This window comes from Echinops telfairi, unplaced genomic scaffold (assembly GCF_000313985.2).
Source record: "Echinops telfairi isolate 266 unplaced genomic scaffold, ASM31398v2 ScPeMD7_7427;HRSCAF=8465, whole genome shotgun sequence".
In the NCBI taxonomy this organism is placed as follows: domain Eukaryota; kingdom Metazoa; phylum Chordata; class Mammalia; order Afrosoricida; family Tenrecidae; genus Echinops; species Echinops telfairi.
In genome coordinates this window covers 11,746,509-11,768,845 of record NW_022111327.1, presented here as the reverse complement: position 1 = coordinate 11,768,845, position 22,337 = coordinate 11,746,509, and the positions used below count along the sequence as shown (strand labels likewise).

Genomic DNA, 22,337 nt, shown 5'->3' with positions numbered 1-22,337 from the left:
AAGAACTATGTTAAATAAATTCCATTTGAATAATTTTGGCTCTGTCACAGCAAGTCAAGCTTGCTGCTTGTATTCCATTGAGTGGCACTTTTCATTGACATACTTTGCTTTTTATTACTTAAAATGAAGTGAAGGGCAGGCCTGTTAACATTTCAAATCTCAACATGGGTGGTTAACAGGCTTTCCTTGGGACACATTTGTGATTTTCCAATAGATCTACAAAAAATCAATAGTTGATCTCCAAAAATGATAATAAAAAAAGACAAAATGGAGTTTGATTTGTATAAACTCTTCCTATGAATTTCTATGGAGTAATTTTTAATGCTTTCTGAGTAATCATATTTCAAGCCCATTCAATTCAATCAATATGATGTGATTTTTTGTAGTGAATACTATATACATCTTTCTGAAGGAAATAATAAAGAATTTTCCATTACTCTTCCTTAGCCAAGCAATATACAGCTGTCATTAGTAGCAGCTTCTTAAATGAATGGACTATATCTGCGAATCTATTGAGAGCAGTGGAAGGACAATGTGAGTGGAAGAACAGGCATCCTCTTCCATCACTGCTGAAGGAGAGGATTTTCAAAAAAAGAGGAAGCTCCTCAGTAAGGTGAAAAGACATGGTGGCTCAAATGCAATGATTATGAGACTGGCACAGGATTGGGCAGTGTTTCCTTCCACTGTACATATTGTCACTATGAGGTGGAACCCTGATATCATGGTAAGTTAAGCATTGAGCTGCTAACCCAAAGGACAGAGTAGAACTCCAAGGTATAAAGATAAGGCTACCTTCTCGGAAAACCTCGAGAGCAGTTCTGCTCTGTCCTAGAGGTTTGTGAATGACTAGACAACAGTTGGGTTGTCTACAAATGACAACAGTAGGTTTGATTTGGGTTTCACTCACCCATCACATGATTTGGGCATATAAATTGACTTTAATGGGCTCCCATTTCCCCAATTGTCTCATAGAGTCACCATTAACAAACACTATACGTTATTAAGGAGCCTTGGTGATACAGTGGTTAGGCACACTTAGTTGCTGTTAACAGAAATATTTGTGGTTTGAGGCCACCAGTTGCTCAATGGGAGAAAGAAGCAGCTGACTTATAGTCTGAAATTCAATGTAGAAGTTCTACTTTGTCCTAGGAATCAATTACAAGTCCGAATTCCATTCACATTGGGTTTTGGTGTATGTTAGAAAGAAAAAAAAATCATAAGTAGAAAATATTTAGTGAGTTCATATACTTCCATTTGGTAATAACTAGGATTTCAAAAGTTTTGGGCCCACTATGTTATATAGAAAACAAATATTAACATGTTTATACAAGAGTAAGTCCAAATCTTTGCTATCATAGTTCCAGTTTATACATGCAAAGTGTTTTGACACGTCTCTGCCAATAGTGGATGGCGGCAGACAAGTTCTTCCAACATTACACTTCTCTTAGTCTCCTTAGGATGTCTCAGGAAAAATACCACCACCAACAATCTAATCTAAACATTGGTTTCCAAGGGGGATCTGCTGGCCACTTAACTTCAAAGGAGAGGTCAGCTCAGTAGGTAATGGTGACTTCAGAATTCCAAAGTGGTAATTTTGATAGATTTTCTCAAAGGACGATTAAGGTGGCTTTGTTATAAAGAAGTTTTAAGGAAGTTGAAAACTGCAGTGATGACAAAAATGCCAGGAGGGCTGTGCTGAGGAATTTTTTTCCATCACCACAATACACCTGCTTATTCTTTGAGAATAGCAAGAACTGTCCTATGCGACTTTCATTGAGAAATCTTACCTGATCCACTCTTCAGCCCTGATCGTTCCCCTTTATACTTCTTTTTTGTTCCCTGAACTCAAGGAATATTTAAAAGTATCATGAGTTGAGTCTCTCAAGGATGCCAAAATTGCCTTTTTGCTGTGGTGAAAATTAATGCGCATAGAATTATTTGTGGAAAGATTAGAGGGAGGGCTAGATTGCCATCAGTATTGTTTAAACCTACATGGAGGATACAGTGGGAAACAAACCCAATAGTTTCACACTTAGATATTTTTTGTTTAAGAAAAGTTTATGATTTTGTAGCAATACTGTTTATTTTTACTTACTCTTTAAAAAATACTTTTATTGGGGGCCCTTACCTCTCTTATCACAATCCATACATTCCGCCAATGTGTCAAGCACATTTGCACCTATGCCACCATCATCATATTCAAAGCATTCTCTTCCCACTTGAGCCCCTGATATCAGCTCCCCATTTCTCCCCCCTCCATCCCCCGTCCACCCTCCCTCACAAACCCTTGATAAGTTATAGATTATTTTGTCCATATCTTACATCATCCTCCATCGCCCCTCACCCATTTTTTCATTATTCATCCCACTGGGAGGGGATTCTAGTTTAATATTTGTGATCAATTCCCCCTTTTCTCCTTCCACCTTCCTCTAACATCCTGGGATCTTTACTCTCCTTGTTGGCTCTGAGAGGTTTATCTCTCCAGCATTCTCTGTGTTGTGGGCTCTTATCTGTAGCAGTGTGCATGCTCTGGTCTAATCTGATATGTGAGGTAGAATTGAGGTCGTGATAGTGGGGTAAAGGAAGTACCAAAGAGCTAGAGGAAAGTTGTGTGTTTCATCGGTACTATACTGCACCCTGACTGGCTCATCTCTCCCCTGTGCCCGCTCTCTGTGAGAATGTCCAATTGTCTACAGATGGGCATTGGCTCTCTACTCCATGACCGCCCCCCCCCCCATTCACCTTGGGTATGGTTTTATTCTGGATCTTAGATGCCTGATACCTGATCCCATTGACACCTTGGGATCACACAGGCTGGTGTGCTTCTTCCATGTGGGCTTTGTTACTTCTGAGATAGATGGCTGCTTGTTTAGCTTCAAGCCTTTAAGACCCCAGATGCTATAGCTTTTGATAGCCGGGCACCATCAGCTTTCTTTACCACATTTACTTATCCACCCATTTTGTCTTCAGCGATAGTGTCGGGAAGGTGAGTGTCACAGAATGCCGGCTTCTTAGAACAAGGTGTTCTTGTGTTGAGGGAGTATTGAGTTGAGGCCCAATGTCCATCTTCAAACTTAATTCTTAACATATAGATATGAGTACATAGTTCTATTCCTCTCTCTCTCTCTATATATATATATTTGCATATGTATGTCCCTGTAATAAATATATATATTTGCATATGTACGTCCCTGTAATCAGGCTTCTAAATGTCCTTTGCCTCCTGGTTCTTTCCTCTTTCCTTTTTACTTCCCTCTTGTCCCACCATCATGTTCAGCTTTAATTCACATTTAATAACCCCTCAATGCTACATTGCCTTTGATTGAGCCCCACTAGGCATTCTACGACCTTCCTTCCATTGATTTTAGTTCACTTGTTGTTTTCTTGTCCCTAGATTCATCCCCCCCCCCTTCTTTTCTCTCACCTCCCCTTCTCCTGTATCCCCGAACCATTGGTCCCATTCTTTTCATCTCTGAATTATTTATCCTGCCTATTTTATCTAGGTACACAAGCAGATACATTAATAAATGCAAAAACAGGCAAAGCAAAATAAAACAACAAATGAAGTCAAAACCAACAAAACAATAACAACAACAACAGGAGAAAGTAAGAACAAAATAACAGTAACAAAAAGAAAGGCGCTGACAAAAAATGGAAAATCCTATAACTAGTTCAAGGTCTGTTTGTTGGCCTTTACGAGTGTTTTCCTGGCAAGTCTGATGGGGTGCCACACTCCCAAGGCTATTTTTGGTGTTCCCCAGGAGTTTCATCACTCTGTTCCCCCTGATGCTCTACTGCATGCCCTCAGTGCCTCACCACAGTGTGATGGTTGGGACCAGACCATGCACTATTCCTGCCCTGTGTATCCAGTGCTGTCCTCCACAGCACTATGGTTCAGTGAGGCAGGCTGTGTCCCATAGTGAGGCCTGCCCTACTGTCTGTTCAGAGCAGGACCATTGTCCTCGGAGCTTGGTGGGCCAGGATGTCCTCTCCTTCCTCTCCATCCCTTTGCGTTTCTCCCATGTGCTCTACTCTAATGTGCCCCTCTCCCCAAGCTGTAGCCCCAGTGCTGTCCTCTGAAGTGTATTCTTCTGTGGGGGGGGAGGTGTCCACATATTGAGGTCGGACCACACACCTCTCTATTGGTTCCCTGATACATGCCGGTATTCTGTATTCATATCTTACCATATTGGGTTGAAACTTGGTCTCTCTCTTCCTCCTCTGTGGAGATACAAACAATACCCGCCCCTTGGGTGGATTAGTGCCCTGCACCTTTCCTCCCGATGTCTTTTTTTCTTTTCTTTTTTTCACTTTCTTTCCCCCTCTTATTTAGTTGGCTGCCATATGTATCCCTGGATTGGGTTTGGCCCCTGCCATAGTTGCTGGACCTCAACCCAGGGATGTATGTATACAGTAGCTTTTCCCCTATGCCCCGTGTTTTTTTTAAGCTTACCTCAGTGGACTCATGTTGTACTTGTCCTTTTCTTAGCATGATTTCCTTCAGTTCTTCCCATGCGGCAATGTGCTTCATGCATTCATCATTGCATTTTAAGAACACTTAGTACTCCATTGTATGTATGTACCACAGTTTTCTATCCACTTGTCAGTTGATGGAAATTTGGGTTGTTCCCAACTCCTTGCAATTGTGAAGTGTGCCGCAATGAACATTGGAGCACAGATGTCTGGCCGTGGTTTGCTTCTTGCCTCTTCTGGGTATATGCCCAGTAGGGGGATTGCTGGGTCATATAGCTCAGTCTCCATCTGTTTTAGATATTGCCAAATCGATTTCCATAATGGCTGTTCATGCCTATGGGTCCACCAGCAGTGGATGAGAGTTCCTGTTTCCCCACAGCCCCTCCAACACTTATTATTTTTTAACTTTTTGAATTGGGCTATCTTTGAGGGTGTTAGGTGGTATCTCATTATTGTTCTAATTTGCTTATGGCTTATAATATTGTTATATTGTTTTAACTCTTATGGCTAATAATCAGGAACACTTTCTCATATGTTTATTTTCCATTCGGATTTCTGCTCCTATTAAATTTCTGTTCAGGACCTTTGCCCACCACCTCAGTGGGCAGTTAGTTTTTTTCTTACTGTAAGCTTGAAATGTATTGTAGATTTTAGTAATAAGGCCTTTGATGTGTCACTGCTAAAGTTGTTTTCCCCAGTCTGTGGGCTCTCTTATTACTCTCTTGGTGAATTCTTTCGATGTACACTGGTGATTTATCTTCAGTATGACCCACTTGTCAATTTGTGACTCCTCTGTATTTGTATCCTTCCCTATTTCTGATAGCCTATGTAGTCCTTGTGCCAAGGTTCTTAGGTTTGTCCCAATTTATTTTTACTTACTCTTGTCTTTATAATTTTTATTTTATTTTCCCAAGCATTACCTACTTGCTTAGTCACCAATTGGGAGTGGAACTACTTTGTGAACTAATTTTGTTTCTTCTTTCTGCTCAGACGACTCTTGCTTTCACCCAATTGCTTTTTCTATTTCCACTTGTTCTGGCTGGAGCCTGAATCGCATACTTGTTGGTCAATAGTGCACCAAGTTTGAATCATTATACATGAGTTACTATTAAATTTCATCCAGCAAATTCATTTAACAGCACGAATTTAGAAGTGTACAGATAAAGAATGTCTTGGAATTACTCAAGGAAAATTATTCCTAATGTGCCTTCAATCAAAATAGTGTCAACTTCTCATTTACTTTGATACAGGCTCAATTTGTTTAGAGCATGTCCAAGTGTTCATTTTCAGCTGGGCAGGAAAATGTGAGAGATTGTCAGGAGTTAAGCATTTAAGACATTGAAATAAATGAGCAAACAGGTCAATGAAATGCCTATTATTTCAAACCATTACAGCTCAAATCAAATAAATGAAGATTTTAGGAGAAAAGAGAAGAGACTTAGTTGTATATTCTCAGGAAATGAATTTATCAGGGTTAACCATGTTTGGGATTCAGCTTATTTAAAACCATTCTAATAAACTGGAGTTTTCAATTGAGAGCAGTGGGGATTCCAAAGATATAAACTCCACTTAATGGAGCTAAAAATATTGTAAGCATCTCTGGGGAAGTGATAATCCTCTTTTGCATGTTGCAATAACGAGATGCTTTTGTAGATTATCTGCTAAGATCTTTAATGCATAAGCAAATTCAGTGGCTTAGATGAATTCAACTCCTAAATATCGCTAGAAAAACAATTTCTTTTGTCACAGTGTAGATGTTTTTAAATGTTGTAAAAAAGTAATTTAAAGCCATGTTCAAACATTGTTACATCTGAGTTGAAAAACTCCTTCAAATCTCTACAATGGGCTTGAAAATATTCTAGACATTCAATAAAATAATCTAGCAATCCCTCTTCATGTGCTGGGATAGTTTAATAGATGGCATTTATATACAATCAAGTCTAAGTTTCTTCACTTCATATTTATATTTTTGTTCTGAGGCTTTTCGAAATATACAAAATTTACCAAGGTATGTCCAAAACTATTGCTCCTAGGGCTCCAGTTCATACACGCATGGAGTCATTCCACGCAAAACATGTTTAAACATGTCTGTGATCAGTGGATGTCTGTAGACAAGTTCTCTCAAATAATACACTTGTCTTAGTTTCATTAGGGTGCCATGGGGTGTGGGGTGTGAAGGTCTACTCTAAACACTGGCATTTATAGGGGCAGTGACTTATTTAATATTGCTCTTGTAGCCAGTCTCTAACTCCCACCGAATGCCCTTACCCTGCATAGGTCTGCTGAGAAGGTAAAGGAAAATGGTGAGATAATTCACCTGTGAGTAATTGCAAGCACGATTTTCTGAAGTGCTCTCCTGCTGTGTATAAAATGAGCCCTCTGAGAAGCAGGAGGAGGGAACTCATTTCCAGCAGGAGTCAGGAGGGGAGCACATCCTCTGGACCCAAGATTCCTGCTCAGTGAACCTCTAAATCTAGGGGACAGCTACAACAACTGAGAAACAGAAACAGTAGAACCAAGTGCTAAAGCGTGGAAGAGAGTGAAGGACTTCTCAACCCATGGAGCAAGTAAAGTTGAATGCTTTTGTGCAGGCGGCTGGCTGGTGGTGTGGAGTGCCTCTGAGCACTTAATTGGGAAGTTGGACTTGCTGATTCCCGAAAAGTGGAGCTGAGTGCCTTTGGGCTGAGGCTCACTGGAGTGGGGTATCGCTACACATTTAATGCAGGAGCTCAGCTTGCTGACCCACAGAGCAGAATGCCTTCGGATTGAGGCTTACAGCAAAGTGGTATGCCAGGTGGGCTTTTATTAGCAGATCTGAAAGAACATAGGAACAACTCAACTGGGAGCATTTCGCACTGCCATTACAACCTGCTAACTACCTTAATAAATCCTTTAATCGTGAATTTTGTCTGAGTTCTGTGTGACCATTTCAATGGATATTAAAAAATAGAGAAGTAAAATAGAAAATGTTAATTAAGACACCGAAGCATCATTAAGTCAACCTAGAGAGGACACCTCAGAAGATCGTGGTGACTGTTTGGTGGAATTCCAAAGGTGCTATCTTGATAGATGCGATAGTTGAAGTTTATTGTGTCAACCTGGCCGATAAACACATGTAGGGTTAATTAAAGGGAGGAGAGAGAAATGGCTCGGTGAGCCTCGCCTTTCAAGTTCTCGGGTCTCTTGCTTTCTGATGGTCAGACCAGGGTGCAGCTGCCTTAGCCAGTTCCCTGCTTTAGCTGGCAAGGCTCACTTCCTGCAAGACATCCCTGAGGAGAAGCCACATGGACATACCCCGATGCAGCCCTGGGTGCTGGAGCAGCCGTGTGGAGACCCCTGCCAGCACTGAGATGCTTACACATTCTCTGGCTCGGCTTTCCTCTTGCAGTCGGCATCATTGCATCTGTTTTGTGAGATGGAGGAGGACTTTGTGGAGTGGTATTGGACATATGGGTTAATGGGTTAATGTTGGACTTGTGGGCTTGGTTAGCACTGGGTTGGGATGTTTACTTGATGTGCACTTAACCTTTATATAAAACTCTCTCTTATACATATGAGTTTCTGTGGATTTGTTTCTCTAATGTACCCAGACTAACACAATAAATTTTATGAAAAGACAGAGGATAATCACAGGGTCTTATTTAGAAAGTGTCTTCAGGAATTTGTTGAGGTGAGGATATTTCAGGGAAGTTGCAAGAGAGAAAAACTGTTTTGCCTATCATGACATTACACTTGGTCGTGCCGAGTGCTGTCCAAGGAACATTTCAATGAGAAATCTTACCCTATCTACCCTTCTGCCTGGATATTGTCCCTTCAGTCTTCTTGCGTGCCCCCAACTCATCAAACACTGAAAAGGAGCATGATGTAAAACCCCTGAGTATGCAAAAACTGCCCTTTTGAGGTATAAATACAAAATTCCTCAAAACTGGATCACTAAACATCATCATGATAAATGGAGAAAAGATTGAAGTTGTAAATATTTCATTTTACATGGATTCACAATGAGCGCTCATGGAAACAGCGGTCAAGAAATGAAACAGTGTATTGCATTGGACAAATCTGCTGCATTAGACCAATTCAACGTGTTAAAGGGCAAGGATGTCATTTTGAGGACTATAGTGCACTCAACTTCCGCCATATTATTTTCAATAGCCTCATATGCATGTGAAAGCTGACATTGAATAAAAAAGGACCACAGAAGAACACATTTGAGTTATGGTGTTGGTGAAGAATATTAAAGTACCATTCACTGCCAGAACAAACAAATCAGTCTTGGAAAAAGTACAGCCAGAATGCTCCTTTTGTAGCAAGGATGGTTTGAGGTTTTGTCTCAGTACTTTGGATGGGAGGGACCATTTCTGGGAGAAAGACATCATGCTTGATAAAACGGAGGGGCATTTAAAATGAGGAAGCCCCATTCATGAGATAAATTGCCCCAGGGGCTGCAACAAGGACCTCAAACATAACTAAACTTGTGAGAGTTGCTCAGGACTGGGCAAAGTTTCCTTCTGTTGTACATTGGGTTGCTAGAGGTTGAACTAATTCGATGGCATCGAACAGCAACTGACATCAGCAGCATTTTAAAAATGTTTGCACATTCCTTGTTCGCCTTCATGAATTTTGATGAGAAGTCAACCCACTGCTTTAAAAATTTGCTTATAGAAAGGTGTTTATCCCTCTCTGATTTTTAAGTTCATTGTTTTCTTAAGCTTTACTATAGTGTGGTTTAGTATTTTTTTCTGTAGGATCATCCTATATTGGACTTACTTAATTTTCTGAATTTGTAGGTTTATGGTCTTTTGCCAGGTTTAAGAACATTTTATTCATTACTTCTTGAAGGTCTTTTTTCAATTATCTCCTCTTTCTTTTCCTTGCATTGCTTTGATGACACAGTTTCATGGGCTGATGGCATTGCCATATAATGTGGAGCTTCCAAAAGAAAAGCAACAACCCCAAACCTCTATATACCACACACGTCATTGAAAAATACTACGTGGAAAATATGCACTGAGATTGGAGGAAGGCCCTTGACATGTGTCAGGATAGCCCAGGACCCAGAGGTGTTACATTTTGTTGCTAGGAGTGAAAACGGTCTCCAACGCACCAAACAACATCTCTAACATAGGAGAAGCGACCCACCTCAACATAGGATTTGTTCCCAGAACATTATTTGTCTTAATCTACTTACAAAGCTGCTGGGGGTGTGGGGGGAGGATGAAAACATTCTGCTTACTGTCAAGATCATGGCTGTCTCATAGATTGTGATTTAATGAACATTTGTTCTATCGATGCAGGAATAAATGAGAAAACTGGCAAGTGTTTCCACTTAATTAGTAGTCTGGGGGAAGTCAGATTGAGGGTTGTTAATGGGATAATATATATCCTGAAAATTTCATGAATTCTAAATTTGTTAATGCCTGAGTTTTTCCGTAATGGATAAAATGTAATTAAATGAGTCCTAGAATTGTAGCCCCAAACCTCTGCTTTTCTCTATAACCTTTGGAAGATCTCTTGACAGCTCTTAAAGGAAGAATCTCAAAACCATAACTTTCCATAGTATTTAGTGTTCATCACATTCATAAAAAATTACCATCGTATAAATGAAATGGTAAGTTTAGGTCCAGTAAATACAAAAACAGGAATTTTTGCATCTTTTTTGTGTTTTCAGTCATGAAGTCAGTAGTGAAATAATGAAGCGATGGATTTTTCACATATATAACCCATGAAACATTCTCAAAGTTCAGAGTGTTTTAGCCTTCAGAAAAGATACAGTATCTGCTGTTAAGGATTCCCAAAATTTAATTTCAAGAAAAAAAGATAAAGTTAAAAAGGCAATGATGTGTTTTTTAAAAATCATCTTTCCCTTAGTTTTGGACATTAAAAATGTCTTTTATTTTTAGGGAAAGTTGCATTCAAGTTTAATTTCACATGGAATGATTTCAACACATATTGTTCAGTGACACGGTGACATTTTTCACACTATATGAACATTCTCATTATTTCCATTTTGGTTGTTGTGTCCCTATTCATTTAGTTCCCCTGTCCTTTTACCTACTCATCTTTGTTTTAAAGTAATTGTTGACTGATTTGCCTCATGTAGATATTTTTTTAGATATGATTTAAGTACTCACCAGTGGTAGTCTTTATTTTGTAAGCCGACCTATGACTTAGCTAACAGATGATCCCAGGGGCTTGTTTTGGTTCAAAGTTTGAAGAGTAGCTCAGGACAATAGTCTCACAGAGACCTCCAGTCCCAGCCAATAGTAAATCTGAACTTTAAAGAAATAAATTGCAGTTGTATCACACACTTCTATTCTAATAGAATATATCTATTATAGCCCACATCTTAACTGACATCATCTGGTTTTTCTAATCTCAGGTTAAATGATGCCATGATTTGTACAAGCTTTGAGTATTTTGGTGTCACCTCAGGACTGAGAGAAAAACAAAGGTCATTATATATGGCTGACTTAGATCTGAGAATAAAATGGAGTAGGCCACTGGGCAGGAAAAATGTTTAACATTGTTAAGGAAAAAGAGCCAAAGGTATCTAGGTTTTAACAACATCTGGCCCTTTAGAACGGAGCCCTGCTGAGGCAGTGGCTTACCCCCTGTTGGGCTGCTAACCACAACGTTGGTAGTTCAAACTCACCAGCCAACCACGCTGTGGGACGAAGCTATGGTTGTTCCCTTCTTTTGTAGAGATTTACAGCCTCAGAAACCCTATGGAGCAGGTCTACTCTGTGCTAAAGGGGCACCATGAGTTGAAATCGACTCACTAGCAGTGGGTAGATGTGAGGCCTTTTTAGAAAAGTATACTTGTATACTTAGAGATGACTGGGTTAAACATTTTTCCAAGAATTACAAGTGCCAGGTACACTACGAAAGAAACCCATCTTGTTCAAGCTTGAAATAAATAAAATCAAGAGATCTCTAAACGGGGTGGGAAATGTTTTTTTCAGGGTGTGTCGGACCCTTCCTTAATCTCCCCATGCTCCCAGTGCCGTGCCGTTTCTGAGACAAATAAGTCCTGTCTCCATGGCTTTTACTCAAAGTACTTCATCAATTTGAGCTGTAAGTGAATTTCTGCCATGCTGCTTTGTCTGTGAGGATTCACTAGTTCAAAACATAAAATCAATGTGCTCTAGCTGAAGCTGAGAGGACGTGACACCAGTAGCAAACAAGAGGGCATGAAAATAGGACTTAGGAAATAAATACCTGGCAGCCCTAGACTTCTCCCAGGAAGTATTGGGCCTAAACTTTGCCAAGTACATCAAGAGTTGGTTTTTAAAAAATTTTTTTACTATGATGAAAATAGATATAAGAAAACAGGCCATGTCAATAATCTTTGTACAGAAATTAAGTGTGGTGATGATTGTACAACTGTTCTTCATAAGATTGAATGCTGAAATTGTATGATATATGAATTATATGCCAATAAATAATTGGAACGATGATTTATGTATATTTCAATTACATTTTATTGCATGATTCCAGTTGTGCTGTCGTCCTCAACAAATCTCTCATTTGCACTCTTTTCCACTAATCGGGAGGAAGAACTTGCTGATACAAATCGAGGACTGCAACCGTTAGCATAGATTGCAACTCAATGTAAAAGAAACCCAAATCCTCACAATGAGACCAATAGACGTCATGATAAACGGAGAAATGATGGATGCCATCAAAGATGTTATCTTATTTGGCTCCATAGTCAATGCTCCTAGAAGCAGCAGTCAAGAAATCAAATGATGTATTACATTGGGCAAATTTATTTCACAAGATTTCTTTAAAGTGTTGAGATACAAGGATGTCACTTTGAGGGCAAAGGTGTGCCTAACTGCCACAAGCCATGGTATTTCCAATCCCCTCATATGCCTGTGAAAGTTGGACAATGAATAAAGAAGACAACAGAAGAATCCATGCATTCGAATGATGGTGTTGGTGAAGGATATTGAAAGTACCATGGACAGCTAGAAGAACAAAGAACTCTATCTAGGAAGAAATTGCACCTTAGAATTGAGGATGGTGAGACTTTGTCTTAAGTGCTTTGGACAAGTTCTCAGGAGAGACCAGTTCGTGGGAAAGGACATCATGTGTGGTAAAGCAGAGGGTCAGCAAAAAAGAGAGAACCTTCAACCAGATGGATTGACATCGTGGCTGCAAACAATGTGCTCAAGCATAACAATTGTGACGATAGGACAGGACTGGGCAATGTTTCATTCCGTTGTAGGATGTCTATGAGCCAGAACTGACTTAAAGACATTTAACAACCTCAACTCATCCGTGGTCACCATTAATAATTTTTGGTTTCTCTATAATTGCTTATTTCATAGAAGTGAGATCATACAACATTTCCCTTTTGTAACTGACTTATTATTAGCAGGTGGGTTTAAAAAAAAAACATTTTATTGGGGGCTCTTACAACTCTTTTTTTTTTTTTTAAGTTTTAGAAGCAGGCTTTATTTAGAAGCAGGCTTTATTGAGAAGCTTGCGGACGGGTTCAGTAACTCAGGTATTGAGCCAGTGAAGCCGCCGCTCTTACAACTCTTGTTACAAAGCATACATCAATTGTATTTGACATATTCATACATATATTCTATCGTTCTTTTCTAGATATTTACTTTCCATTGAGCCCATAGGATCAACTCCTCGTTTTTCCCCTCCCTCCTCCTCCCCCCAACCCTCGTGGTCCCCTGAGTGTAGATTGTTAATTATTGTCAAATATCACACTGTCCGCTGTCTCCCTTCCCCTCCGGTTTCTGTTGTTCTTCCCCTTGGAAGGAAGTGCGTGGTTATGTGCCATTCATTGCGTTCAGTGTCCCCCCCCCTCGCCTTCCTCTATCCTTTTGGTATCTCTATTCCCATTCCTGTTCCTGGGGTCCATGTGTTGTGAGTTTTATCTCTTGCCTATTCCTATGGACATGCTCCCATCTAGTCTAGATTGGGAAGCCGCATTGAGGTCGTGATAGCAGGGGGTGAGAAGGCCTCCAGGGATCAGAGGTATATTGTATGACCCATTCGTGCTCTACTGCACCCTGCATCTACTGCATCTCCTCCCTGCGACCCTTCTGTGGGGGCTTATTGCATTGTCCATACATGGGCTTTGGGTCTCTGCTCAAACCCCCTCCATTCTCACCAATGCATGTTTATTTGTTTATTTACTGTTTGTTGTGAATCTTCTGATGCCCATTGCCTGGTCTCAATGACACCTCACGACCACACCGGCTGGTGTGCTTCTTCTATGTGGGCTTGTTGCTTCCCTGTTGGATGGCCGCTTGTTTAACTTCAAGCCTTTAAGACTCCAGACACTATATATTTTAATAGCTGGGCACCATCCTCTGTCTTCACCACATCTGCTTATGCACCCAATTTGTCTTCAGCCGTCATCTAGGGGCTGGGAAGCATGATGTTTTCAAGGACAGCAGGCATCAGGGTTCAATGTTTGAATAAGCTCCATTGGGAGCCCTGGGCTGCACTGTGTGAAGCATTGGGCTGCAAACCACAAAATCACGGCTAGAGAAAGATATGGCTGTCTGTTCCCTTAACGATATACAGTCTCAGAAACCAGTTCTGCTTTATCCTATAGGATCGCTATGTGTCAGAATGGACTTGATGGTAGGGGGCTTGGTTTTATTTGGTGGGCACAGTGGTGGTTGAGTGTATTACACATTACTTATTCATACTTCTGCTCGTGGACACTTTGGTTGTTTTCTCTTTGAGGCTAGTGGGAAAAGTACTGCAGCGAACATGTTGCATAGGCTTCTATTGGCATGCATGCTTTCAAATCTGGGTAGATGCTTTTAACTGAAATTGTGACTCATGTAGTTTTATGATCATCTTTTTCAGAAACTGCTCAATTGTTTTCTAAAGCAGTTATGCCATTTCACATCTCCACAAGCAAGGGATGACAGTTCCCAATTATGAACAAACTCACCAACATCTAATGCTTTATGTTTTGTAAATTTATCCATTCTAATATGGCTGTGGTGATGTAGCCTGTGTTTTTTATTTGTATCTTGATAATGGCTAATGATGGCGAGCACCTTTTTCTGTGCTTGTTATACATAAAAGGTGAATATTTTACTTGGTGAACTGTCTGTTGTGTTCATGGCCCATTTTTATTGTCATTTTTACGTCGTTTTTTTACTAAACGAGTTGACTTCTTCAAACTATAAAATGCATCTTTTTTTCCCTCATGGCAGTGTACACTGTTCTAAAATATACATAGATTGTCCTTCAGTTTTCATTTTATTAGTGTTTACATCCTAATTGCAGAAATGCAATCAGATACTTGTACACTAATTCTTATTCTAACCCTATTCATGATAGCCAGAAAGTGTAAATGAGCCAAGTATAAAACGTCACGTATACATTTAATGTATACGTCTCTCTCTCCATATAATATCTATTGATTTATAGACATATACGTATTCATTTTTCCCTTCCTTGTCTTTATGGCATAGCTGGTTTCAATTAATCTTCAAAATCATTAATTCATTTTTGTTATTGTTGGCCCCTCCAATGAATTTATTTGTAAGTAAAATATTTCAACTTTAAACTATTTAGTTCTTTAAAAAATATATTGTATACATACAATATAATATTATCATCTATAAAGAGAAATGAAGCTCTGACTTGTGCTATGGCTCGCATGAACCCTATGTCATATAGAAACTATATGAGCTATGTCATATAGAAAAGGACGCATGCTACATGATCCCACTTCTCTGAATGATCCAGAATATCTAGACGGGGCAAACCTATAGGGACCAAAGTTCATTAGTAGTTATCTGTAGTGAGTAGACTACAATAGTGGGAGTTTTTCTAAAATGGCACAAATTTTTTGTTAAGGTTGGATGAACAAGTTTGAAGCAACAGTGAGTATTGCACAACATGATAAATGTAATTAAAGTGTAAAAATGTTTAATGAATTTTGCTACATATTTTTATCACAATAAAATATTTAAAATATTAAAATTATCAACTAAATGAATTAAATATAAAAAAACAAAATATTTTTGTTTTGCTTTCATTGATTCCTTCTCTGACCCTGTGTATATCTCAGTTTTGGAACGATCCTATTTTCCTTCTCTTTAAATAATTTCTTTGAATATGTCTTTCAAGGGAAAGCTACTGACAACAAATGCCATCAATTTTTTTTCAGATAGTTTGTATATTTTCAACAATTTCACCAACAAATAGTTCACATCTCATACATGTAAATAGTTAATTCACAGTTATAGGAGCCATGCAACCATCTTTATCATCAATTCCAGGACATCCAACAGCTTTTCTATGTCTGTTAAAGTCTTGATTTTTAAAAATTCTTAATTTAGCATTTTTTAAACATAAATGTATGATTTAGTGACACTTATGCATTCACAGCATTATGTGATATTACTACTACCTAATTTCAGAACATATGCACCACATCCAAAGGTAAACACACCTTTTAAACAATCACTCCTTATGTGCCCCTCCAGCCAGCCCTCGCCAAGTCCTAATCTCTTTTTCTGTCTCTATGGATTTGCCCACTGTGAATATTACCTATAAAGGGAATTGTACAAGTCGCACTTATTTCTGGCTCCATTCACTTAGCATCCCTCACACCAAATGCATCCATTTTGTAGCACATATCAATGTTTTATTCTTTTTCATGTCTGAATAGTATTCATTATAAGTCTAGATAAATTTTTTGTTTATCCATTTGTAAGCTGATGGATTTAGCTTGTTTCTACCTTTTGGTTTTCATAAATATTATTGAAATGAAACTTTGTACCTAAGTTGTTTTGGGGGCATGTACTTCCAATTTTGGTCTAGATGAATAGGTTTATAATTACTTGCCATATGATAATTCTGTTTTACTTATTAAATAGCTCTCAAACAGTTTGTTACAGCACATGCATTATACTACACCACAACCAGCAATTCTTTGCTAACATTTTTGTTCCTTTATAAAAACCATCCTTGGAACTGTATTGTGTGATACAAGGGGGATTCAAAAAGTTTGCAGGAAAATGCCCTTTTTCTTTCATTCAATTTTCCATTAACATTTTGAAACCTCCTAATATTAACCTTTTTATTACCAAATAATTATTTTATGATGTAATGTATATAACACTATTTCTTTTTATCATTTAAAAGAGAAAAGGACAAGAAATACTTTTATAAATTTCTATATTATTACCTTTACTGTACTCTGCAATTTTGTGTAAGATTTTGAGTTGCTCTCTGGGGTTATTTGCTCTTAACATGATGAACTTCTTTTGCTGTTTATCAAAAGACATTTTGACTATTAATATTTTTTTCAGATTTTTAAACAAAATCTGGAAATGCTTTTTATTTTTAATCATCTTTGAAACATGGTTTTCTTGTTTACAATATTCTTGGTTGAAAGCCCCCCCATTATACTTCAAACATATCCTTTCATTTCCTTCTGTTGTCCATTGATTTTGAGGAAGAATCAGAATGATAATCACTGTTTCTGCTTTCAGTATTTGCTCCTTGTCTCTGGCTTTTAACATTTTTATACTTTTGTTGTGTCTTAGGGTATATCTCCTTGTTGAACTTAATGGATATGTTAGATTAAGTATTTTTAATAAATATAGCAGTCATTAGTCCTTCAAATGCTTTGGTTGTTATTTTCTGTCTTGTCTTTCCTGGTATTCCCTTTATGCTTATACTGGTTTGCTTAATGATGCCCCACATTTCTTTCAGGTTTTCTCTCTCTACATATAATATATATTTATTTATAGACATATACGTATTCATTTTCCCCTTCCTTGTCTTTATGGCATAGCTGGTTTCAATTAATCTTCAAAATCATTAATTCATTTTTGTTATTGTTGGCCCCTCCAATGAATTTATTTGTAAGTAAAATATTTCAACTTTAAACTATTTAGTTCTTTTAAAAATAATTTCTGAAGCTTTATTGATATTCTCTATTTGATGAAACGTTTTCACTATAGAATCCTTTACTTCATATAGTTTCCTGTAGTTACTTGAATATGTTTATAATAGCTGCTTTGAATTCGTAGCCTAATCAGTCTGACCTCTGGCCCCTCCCAACACAGCTTTTGTCCGCTTCTCATCTTTCCTTCTCGATAGGAATCATATTTCTCTGTACCTTTGCTTGAGCTGCACTTTTTTTCAATCATGAGCCATCTAGGTATTATATTGTAGCAACCCGAGGCTTGTTGTTTCATTCTGTTGACTCCTCTAGGGAGGTGTCTAATCTATTTCAGTAAAATATATTTCTTCTGCAGCGTTCAGCTTCTGATGTCACTTTTAAAATGGCCCAGACTTGGACATGTGCAGAGCTATTCTAAGTCAGCAATGGTTTTAGCAAGTCTTTTTTCCCTTTAAAGAAATAAACAGGTTTATGGACATAAAACCCACATATTATATAGCTCAATAGTTTACACGTATTTTTAAAAGTGGTGCAATCATCGCTACAATCGATTTGAGAACATATTCTTCTTTCTTGTACTCATTTTTATTAACTCCCCATTTTCCCCAACCTCCCCTGCCACAACTCCCCAAAATTATTAATCCAGACACTGTCTCTGTAGATTTACCAATCATGGATTTCATTTCATAAAGTAAAACATATAACAACAAAAAGCACAAAATACAAAGCCCCCCAAACCAAACTCTCATAACAATAACAAAATTAACCATAGGAAAAAATCAGTTGAAAAGATAACAGAAAATAATTAAAACTAGCGCAAATTTTAAATGAGTCAAAAGGGAGACGAAATGATATTCTTGTCGTTAGATGCCATTGACTCAGTTCCGAGTCAAAGCAACCTGTGCACGACAGAAGGAAACCCTGCCTGGCCCTGCACCATCCTCATAATTGTTTCTGTGCTTGAGCCCCTTGTTGTAGCCTCTGTGTCAGTCCACCTCATTGAGACCCTATGTCTCTTTCCCTGCCCCTCTGCTTTACCAAACATGATGTCCTTTTCCAGGGACTGGTCTCTCCTGGCAAGATGTTAAAAGTCTGTAAGAAAATGTCTTGCCATCCTTGCCTTTAAGGAGCACTCAGGCCTTCCTTCTTCCAACACAGATCAGTTTGTCCTTTTCATGGTCTATGGTACTTTAAGTATTCTTCTCCAGCAGCACAATTCAAATGAATAAACTGTTCTTCGGGCTTCCTTATTCAAAGCCCAATTCTCACGTGCATATGAAGCAATGGAGTTTGAGTCAGGCACAAGTTAATTCTCAAACTAACATTCCTGCTTTTCAATACTCTAAAGAGGTCTTGGGCAGCAGATTTACCTGAGGCAACATATCTTCTGATCTCCCGACTGCTGCTTCTATGAACATTGATTGTTAGGCTAGATCTGTCCCTGGAAACAGACATCATGCTTGGTAAAGTAGAGGGGCAGCAAGATAGAGGAAAGCCCTCAATGAGATGGACTGACACCATGGCTGCTAATTGCAAGGGGAGTGAAGGGCTATGCAGGGTTTCGTTCTGGTGTTCGTAGTGTAGCTACGGGTTGGAACTGACTTGATGGTACCTAACAACTCTGCCATGTCCAATCATGGAGATGTTTTTTCTTTCACTGTTTTTTTCTTTCATTTACTTTAATTTATAAACCTTGAGTTAATCTATTGCAAGCTCAATTCTGTATCATCTGTTTCAGTGTAAGGAACTATCCCCAAACTTAATAAATCATAAATATTTATTACTTCATGTGTCTGTGGATCGGGAATTCAGGCATGGCTCAGGGTGTCTTACAAGCACACAGTCATGGTATTGGCCAGGCAGCAGTCATCTCAAGATTCAACTAGAGGAAAATTCATTTGAAGTCCACTCATGTGGCCATTGGTAGACCTCTGGTTCTCCCTTGCTGTTGGATGGCGGTATCGGTTTCTTGCATTTTGAGCTTTCTCATAGGAAGGACCCTAACTTCTCTCAGCACAAGGCTTTGAGAGATGGAAGAAGGACCACCTAAGGCTGAAGCTGCAGTCATCTTATAACCTAATATTGGAAGTGACATCTTACTGCCCTTGCTATATATATTCATAGAAATGAGCTAGTCAGTCCTCCCTAAACTAAAAGAGGACTTACGATTAATGATACCAGAAAGTGAGTATCACTATTTTCAAGACTATTTTTCACAATTGCTTTGCAAACTAGGATAACCCATCCTTCTTGGCCTATACAAATGTTTCAAAGTTCGTTTAGACTTTTATTTTTATTTGAAGTCCTTGTGACCTTGATTAATATTACAGTAGAAACCCGAACCTCGATGCTAATATGTTCTAGAAGGAGTATTGAGATGCGATTCAGTCGAGTTCCGAATCAATTTTTCCCATAAGAAATAGCTGAAAATGGATTAATCCGTTCTCAACCACCAAGGTTTTACCCTAACTTTGCCTTTTTATACAAAATATTACACAGAAATTTCAGAGTAAATAAGTTCAGAGTTAAATAATACAATTTAAATAAGAAACACATATTAAAAAAGTGTTTAACAACTGCACTATGGCCCATACCTTGAGATTGATGAGGATCTGCATCTGTGGACACGGATATGGAGAGGAGGGATGTCTCCTTCCATAAAATCAACTGGTAGCTACTTTTCAGGAGGTTTTTTCCCCCCTTCTTTGTCTTTTTTTCACTAGGACCTGCCCGGCTCTCTCTCTCAAAAAAAAACAAAACAGAAAAGAAAAAAATCTATCTAATGTGCTCTGCTGTTGGTGTTTCCTTAACTGTTTCCTAAAAGGGTTTACTAAATTATCAACAATATCGATAACATGGTTAACCAGTTCCTTATCACAATGATTTTTTTTAAAAAAACCTCTTTCTTAGGACCTATGTATTTTATCTATAAACGGTATAAAAAGCCACAAAAACAAAGAAAATTATAGAAAAATGTTTGGAACACAGCTGCAAAAGGTTTAAACAACACGTACTAACAATGCCAACTAAAGCCGAGTACCGGAACACGAACTGCTTTTGTTTACAAAAATCACATGTGTTGGGTTGTATTCCAATGTTTTGTTTGAGCTCCGATGCAAAATTTTGTCAACATTTCGCGTTGAAATCCGATTACGTCTTGTACTGATGTGGTCGAGTACCAGGGTTATACTGTATTTTGCCTTCTAGAACTGAACAGAACTTCAGGGTAGTAAACATGAAGGTACTTCTCATGGGTTAATAGATATCCTTTCATATGTGCTTGCCTCATTAGTGCACTCAGAGTTTAAGCCTCTGGAGAGTAGACCACATCTCAAAATCTTCATGTCCCACCTCACTTCAGTATTTGGAATCTACATTTTAGATCAACGTAATTTAAGTATCCGATATTTGATATCTGTTCTGTTTAGAGTAGACAAATATATTAATGAAGATACAAAGTTTCTCAGAAACCACTCCTGTAACATCCATCACTTTAAATGCTAGGCATTTAATGGTTCTAAGTTCAGACAAGGTAATATAAGAGAAATGTAGAACACATTTCCTCTCTCAAAAAGAGACCCTGACCTAAATCCATACCACGCTGACTGTAAGCCTATGAGCTTCCAAACATTTGTAAACACAAAGTTTAAATTGTTCATTCTTGAAAGTACAAAATGGCTTCCTCTGAATGGGATTCTGCTTTTCAAATACACGTTCTTCGAAGCAACAAATGATTAGAGGTCATGTTTAGGCCACAACATTAGCATCCATTCTATATTGCTACTAACTTTCTTCAGCCCCCTTTTAACTCATGTACTGAAGATAGTGCACTTTAATTTAAATAAACTTCTTTAGAATATTGAAGGTGGACAATCAGGATAAAGTTCTGGAGTCAAATGGATGCCAGGAAGTGATCCAAGGGGGCCAAGTATCCTGCTTTCCTGTGCATGAGCAAGCACACATACACTGACAAAGAAGTTTTCTATTTGATAAACTGGCAGATTTCATATTCTACTACAGAAATCTGTGAACACCCAGGTGGATTACAGCAAGCATTATTCAAAAAAGTAGGGTAGGGCAGTAGAAGACCAAAATCCATTTGCAGGTTCTCACAATGGATTAAGCCTCTGGCATCACCCCTCCAATAGTAGTCCAATAGCCTTGCCATCAGAGAGAGAACACTGTAGAATTAATTATAGGTGACCTAACTAGTTAGGTTAAAATGTAACACCTTATCATTTGATCTCCCTTTGGCCCAGCTTAAAAAATTTTCCATTTTTAATATCATATGCTTTATTTTGGAATGAGGTTTTTCTACGTTCTGTCTTGTCAATTTTGTTGAGTTTGTTTGTTTGCTTCTTGTTCATATAACGTATGATTTTTCTGTCTATAGAGCCAAGATAGATAATCGCCTATGGGAATTGGGAGTGGGGGGTGGGGGATGAGGAGCTGACGATGATGAGTACAAGATGAAAATGTTCTGAAATTGATTGTGATAATTGTACCGATAAACAAAGTGAAACAGTGAAAGAGTGGGTTAAAAGTATGCATGCCTTAGGATAGGGTCATAGTAATCAATTTAGAGATTGTCCACTCTTCAGACGGACAGTGAGAAAAGGGGATAGGTGAAAGTGAGATCTCTCTGAAATCTAGATCTAACAGAATCCATGACACAATATAATTAATAATATGTAGAATATTTTAAAAATCATTTTATCAGAGACTCATGCAACCCTTATCACAATCCATACATCCATCCATTGTGCCAAGCATATTTGTAAATTTGTTGCCATAATCATTTTCAAAACATTTTCTTTCTACTTGAACCCTTGGTATCAGTTCCTCATTTTTCCCTCCCTCCCGACCCTCCCTCCCTCATGAACCCTTGATAATTTACAAATTATTATTATTATTATTTCATGTCTTACACTGACCAATGTCTCCTTCACCCACT

At 38.4% G+C, this 22,337-nt stretch overlaps 1 pseudogene; it reads left to right on the top strand.

Moving 5' to 3' along the window:
• Positions 1–700: 700 nt before the first annotated feature.
• LOC101660480 overlaps positions 701–22,337 on the top strand; it is a 34,989-nt pseudogene continuing 13,352 nt past the window's right edge.